Raw genomic sequence first — 5,820 nt, 5'->3', positions numbered from 1 at the left:
ATATATATATATATATATATATATATATATATATATATAATCAACAAGAATGTACAGGAAAATCCAGGATGGTAATGTCAAAGAAGTGTTAAGTTCTTGTGATAATCCTGGTGGTGGTAAAGTGGTTCAGGAGAGGTACCAAAGGAGTGAGAAGAAAGTAGAAGAGAGGAGGAAGTTTAAACTGACAGGATCAAATTAGGGTCCACCAACCTTTCCTTCCGGTCAATCCAACATGCAAAGCTGTTCATCCAAGCATGTTTTGTTTTCTCTCTCCCCTCTCCATGTTTTTTTTTTCCTCTTTCCCTTCTGCAGAAGAGCATAGGCTCAGAATATCAAGAACTCCTCCAGTTTCCCTGGGTGTCAAACTAATGAACTTTCTTTGTTATTTCCTCACCTGTCTCTGTCTTCTGTTTTATGTTTTTTGTACAATCTTTAACTATATATATGGAATTTATATATATTTGTATGGAATTTCTGAAACCCTAAATTATATTTTTAAACTTCTGTGAAGCACCTAAATACCTCTTGTAATGTACCATTTAAGAACCACTGTTCTGAATTGATGGAAACAAAGCTGATGTCGAACTGAATATCAGATTAAGTACCCAAGGCTACCCAAGTAAGCTTCGTTGAGATTTGAACTCAGTGTGCAGAAACACTGGAGCAACTACTGCAGGGCATCTGCTTTAGCATTCTTAGAATTCTGCCAATCCACCATTCAGGGGTTGACAGCTTTTATTAACTTCTGAATGAAAATTCATGTTGACCATGGCCAGATTTGAACTCAGTACCCAAAGGATTAGAACAAATGCCACAAAGCATTTCATCCAACAATCTTAACAACTCTAATAATTTGCCACCCTCATGCCATTACTTTTTTTTGTTTGTTTTTTTGCTTAATGGTAAAAAGTAGTGCATTGACCAACTTTTAAGCATTAGATTGTTTACAAGGTACCTCAAATATTTTGATGTTCCTGCATTAACAATTTACTGAATTCTTCCTCTGTAGGAACTACATCTGTCTGAATGTTTATTCCATCTTTACTTTGCTTGTGTTTTTCTCTTCAAACATTGATCTTCAAGAGTTCAAACCAAAAACTGTTTAACTATTTAAACATCCTCCCATTTCTCTCTCCCTCTTTTTCTGTCTCTACTCTCTCTTTTTCTCTCTCCTTTTCTGTCTCTCTCTCATTTTCTGTCTCCCTCTATTTTTCTCTTTCTCGCTCTCTCTCTCTCTCTCTCTGGAGGACCTGAAAAGTAAGCAGTATTACTCTGTTGAGAGATTGCATATGATAAACTACAACTATATGTTTTCGCTTTTGCTTGTTTCAGTCATTGGGCTGCGGCCATACTGGAGCACTGCCTTAAAGGGTTTTAGACAAATAGATCGACACCTAGTACTTATTATTGTATTGATCTTTTTTGCTGAACCACTAAGTTATAGTTATGTAAACAAACTAACATTGGTTGTTGAGTGAATGGACATAAGCACAAATACACATGCATGCGTGTGCAATGCAGGTTCAACACAGTTTCCATCTATAAGATTCATCCACATGGCACTGGTTGGCTCTGGACAACAGTAGAAGACTCTTACCCCAAGGTGCCACACAGTGGGATTCAGTTTGAAACCACGTGGCTGCAAAGTGAGTTTCTTAACCACACAACCAAGTCTAGCTGAGTCTATATGGCATTTGTTTTTTAAATATTCAACTGTGAACTGTGCAGTAGTATTTGGTAGATCTAGATGTGTCCTAATTCCTGGCTCTTGAAGACTAGTGGCTAACTTCAGTTCTATTGTATGAAGAATGGTAAATCTCTCCCAGGATAATATACCAGTCTATTACAGAAAACTAACTCTACTCAGTGATGGGCTATCCACGTTATGGTAAGTTAGTGAACTGGAGCAATGTAGAATAAAGTGTCCTATCCAAGATTGGTCAAAGTTGTGTCCAATTTCATCCCATCTCCAATTATTTGACAATAAAATGCAAATGGTGTATGATAAAACATACCTAGCATGAACTAAGTGTATTTTACCATACCATCATCTTTCATCTACATAGTACATCTTATACTTTCCTAGTAGATACAGACCTAGTTGTATGGTAAAAGCATGTGCTTCCCATTCACATGGTTTTGGGATAAGTCTTACTGTGTGAGACCATGGGCAAATTTCTTCTACTGTAGTCTTGAGTTCTTCTATATCTTTTGGCTCACGTATACCTTGTGGGTAGCATTCGTTGTCAGTGGGTTTCAACATCATACGAGGGTGTAATGTGTATGCAGTCTACCATGAAAATGTATGGTCATGAGGGAAATTTTACTTTTGTTTTGAAATAAGTGAAGGTTGGGGAGAGAAAGGACATTCAGCCATAGAAAATCTGCTTCAATGAATTTCATCTGACCCATGCAAGCATGGAAAAGTGGACGTTAGAAAGATGATGATAAACAAGTATAGAAAAGGGGCCCAATGTATGTTTTTTTGTTTTTTTGTAGTCTTTCATCTCCTAATTAATATAAGTAATTAATCAAAAACTTAATTTTCTTTCTCTATCAATCCAAGAAGAAATACTTTCTATATCTACTGCAAAAAGAAGCAAAAAACAAACAAAAAAAAACAACAGCAAAAAAAAAAAAAAATCAAAAACAATGTTTAGTTTCATAAAATAATTTATCACAATATTAATTTGATATCTCCTGTTGCTGTTTCCCACGCATGCACTGATTTAATCACACCATTTGCCATAATTGGCTGATGATTTGTAAATAATTAGTTTAACATTTAACCCTTTGTTTCTTGTTATTATATAAATAAAAGATCAGGCATTGTAATATTCTTTCAGGTAAACAACTTTTTTGTTGTTTTCAAATAATTTAATTATGTAAATTACTTCATAATTAACATAATTCAGTTTCATATATCATATCCTACACACATTATTTTCTGGAACATTTAAAAAAAAATTCTGCTATAAATCATTTTTTGGTGAAGGAAGTTGGCATTGGTGTTAAGGAGTTTGGTTTGTAATCATATATAGGTTAAGTTTCTGGACTGGACAAGGGCCATTGTGTCTTTGAATAAAGTACATCATTTCATGTTGCTCTAGTTTATCCAGCTGCAATTGGCCCTCCCTCACTCCAGGGGTCACATCCTCTGGGTGATGGATGGAATGTCTGGGAAGATATCTCTGTCTGCTATGACTTCATAGACACTTAAATTTGTTAGAAAAACCATTCATATTTCCAAATCACAACTTGCATGCACGTGCTTCCTAGAACTTCTTATTTATTTATTGCCCACAAGGGGCTAAACACAGAGGGGACAAACAAGGGCAGACAAAGGATTAAGTCGATTACATCGACCCCAGTGCGTAACTGGTACTTAATTTATCGACCCCAAAAGGATGAAAGGCAAAGTCAACCTTGGTGGAATTTGAACTCAGAACATAATGGCAGACGAAATACCGCTAAGCATTTTGCCCGGCGTGCTAACAATTCTGCCAACTCTCTGCTTCCTGGAACTTCTTTTTTTTTTTTTTTTTTTTTTTTTTTTTTTTTTTTTTTTTTTTTTTTTTTTTTTTTTTTCATTTCTGCTGTAAATCATTTTGTGGTGATGGAAGTTGATGTTGGTGTTCAGGAATTTGGCTTGTGACCATAGAGTTGTAGGTTCAGTTTCTGGACTGGACGAGAGCCGGTGTGTCTTTGAACAAGGTACATCATTTCATGTTGCTATCTATCCAGCTGCTGTTAGTCTATTTCTCAGATGCTGATGTAGCCATCCCTCTCACCAATGGTCACATCAGTCGGATGATGGATGAAATGGCTGAGAGGATGCCTGTGTCTGTTAAGACTACACAAACACCTAAAACTGTTAGCAAAACCAAAATTCATTTTTCCAAACAATACTTGCTTGCAAGTGACAGGTGGTTGTAATTTTTAAAAATCTGTTTGTGCTGTTATTATAAATTGTAGTATAATTATGATGTATCCGAAATCTAATCACACTTTTTTTCTTATATATTTACAGAGAAATATGGCTTATAATAATATCTACCTTGGAGTTAAACTATAAGTCTGAGAAATTTTTTGCCTTTGGTAGACTTAAAAAGATAATAATCCAGCAAAGTATGGTAAATAAGTCAGCAACTACGTGAAGGTAAGAGATGCTTTATTTTACACCTGGATTTTCTTTTAATTATTTTCTTTTCTTCTTTTTCTTATTTTGTTGCCACCATTCTACTACAACCTTATCACTATGGTTACTACCTCTGGTGTGTCCCTGTAACTTAGCAGTTCGACAAAAGAGACCGATAGAATAAGTACTAGGGCTTACAAAGAATAAGTCCTGGGGTCGATTTGCTCGACTAAAGGTGGTGCTCCAGCATGGCCGCAGTCAAATGACTGAAACAAGTAAAAGAGTAAAGAGTGAACTCAGAAGGTTGGGCCTTCAACCAAGCCTTTCACAATAACCTTAGAGCACCCCCTCCTTGTATATGTCACAAACCCCGTATCAAAGCTTAAACCCTGTATCTTTCATTTGTCTCAATCTGGTGCTTGTAACATCTAATACCAGCTATATAGCAATGTATTATAAAATAGAGAATATCTTTAAAAAAAAAGCTAAATAAAAACTGCTAGAAGAGGTTGGGAAAAACCTTTTAACATACTTCCTTCAAAATAAAGAATGACCTATTTAAATAAGTGTTTGTAATATGTTCCATTACTCTTTGAGATAATATGATAGTGTTGTGTTACTATTGGATTTCTCTGCAATCCATGTCTACAGTCTAAGAGATAACACTTCACAAGACAAATCAAATCAGAAAAATTTCTCTAAAATATAAAATACATTTTCTTACAACTGGTACTGTTAAGCATGTGGATTTTCTTCTTTTTAACCTTTTTTTTAATGGAAATTATAATTCTAAGGAATCTATCTAACCATGTCTGTTTGTCTGTCTGTCTGTCTCTCTCTCTCTCTCTCAAAGTTTTGGTTTTTCTCTGGAATTTTGTTTCGACCAGGAGGTTTTTCCCTTGTTCTCAATGACTGCCATTACTTTTGAGACAGTACTTCTTGATACACCAAACATGTTGGCTGTTGTTGTTATGCTAGCGCCTGCCATATGAGCACCAACGATTTGACCTCTTTGAAAGTCTGCTAGATCTGTCATTTTAATGAATTTTAATTACCTTTTTTCTGCAATTTTATCAAAATATATTAAACAACACTAATAATAAATCAAAAAACATAAAAATAAACAAGCTTTTGGCGGTTTTATAGATATTTCAAAATTATGATCCTATGTTGCTAAGTATTTCCATTAGTTTGACAAACCGCTGTATATATATATATATAACTTACTGCTCAGAGTCTAAGTAATGTTGCTAATCATGTAATTGATTTCTGTTTAGTCACACTTATAGCAAAATGGTATGGGGGGTGGGGGAGGGAAGTTATTGAAGGAAAACATTAAAAGAAATCGGAAAAAAATTACGCATAAGAGAGTTAAAGCAAAAACTGTGTGGGTGTGTACGTACATGTACATACTTTGTAAGTGCACGCATATATGCAAGTGCACAAATATATTCACTCAAGTGAATATATAGTGTATGCTATTGACAAATATACGTATCTGAGACAGACAAACATTGATAATAACGATTATTTGTTTCTTGCGCTCTGCCTCCTGCAATTCAAACAAATTTCGTCAATCTATCTGCTTGTCCACACAGACACACATATCTTTATCTACATCTAAGTATGAATTTGTGTGAGTGTGTAATATATATATATATATATATATATATATATATATA

The 5,820-nt window shown here is 34.7% G+C and overlaps 1 protein-coding gene and 1 long non-coding RNA gene across 8 annotated transcripts in view; one reads left to right on the top strand and one right to left on the bottom strand.

Annotated features, from left to right (window-relative positions):
- Positions 1-5,820, top strand: part of LOC106875384 (uncharacterized) — a 427,703-nt gene that overhangs the window by 115,443 nt on the left and 306,440 nt on the right. For all 6 annotated transcript variants that reach the window (XM_014923494.2, XM_052974937.1, XM_014923493.2 and 3 more), the window contains exon 2: positions 4,031-4,159. The gene's annotated coding sequence lies outside the window, so the exon portion shown is untranslated. The remainder of the gene's footprint in view (positions 1-4,030; positions 4,160-5,820) is intronic.
- Positions 3,525-5,820, bottom strand: part of LOC128250230 (uncharacterized) — a 189,860-nt gene continuing 187,564 nt past the window's right edge. For both annotated transcript variants that reach the window (XR_008266303.1, XR_008266302.1), the window contains exon 2: positions 3,525-3,593. This is a non-coding gene — a long non-coding RNA (uncharacterized LOC128250230). The remainder of the gene's footprint in view (positions 3,594-5,820) is intronic.

This window comes from Octopus bimaculoides, chromosome 20 (genome assembly GCF_001194135.2).
Source record: "Octopus bimaculoides isolate UCB-OBI-ISO-001 chromosome 20, ASM119413v2, whole genome shotgun sequence".
NCBI lineage: Eukaryota > Metazoa > Mollusca > Cephalopoda > Octopoda > Octopodidae > Octopus > Octopus bimaculoides.
This window is presented reverse-complemented; position numbering and strand designations above follow the sequence as displayed.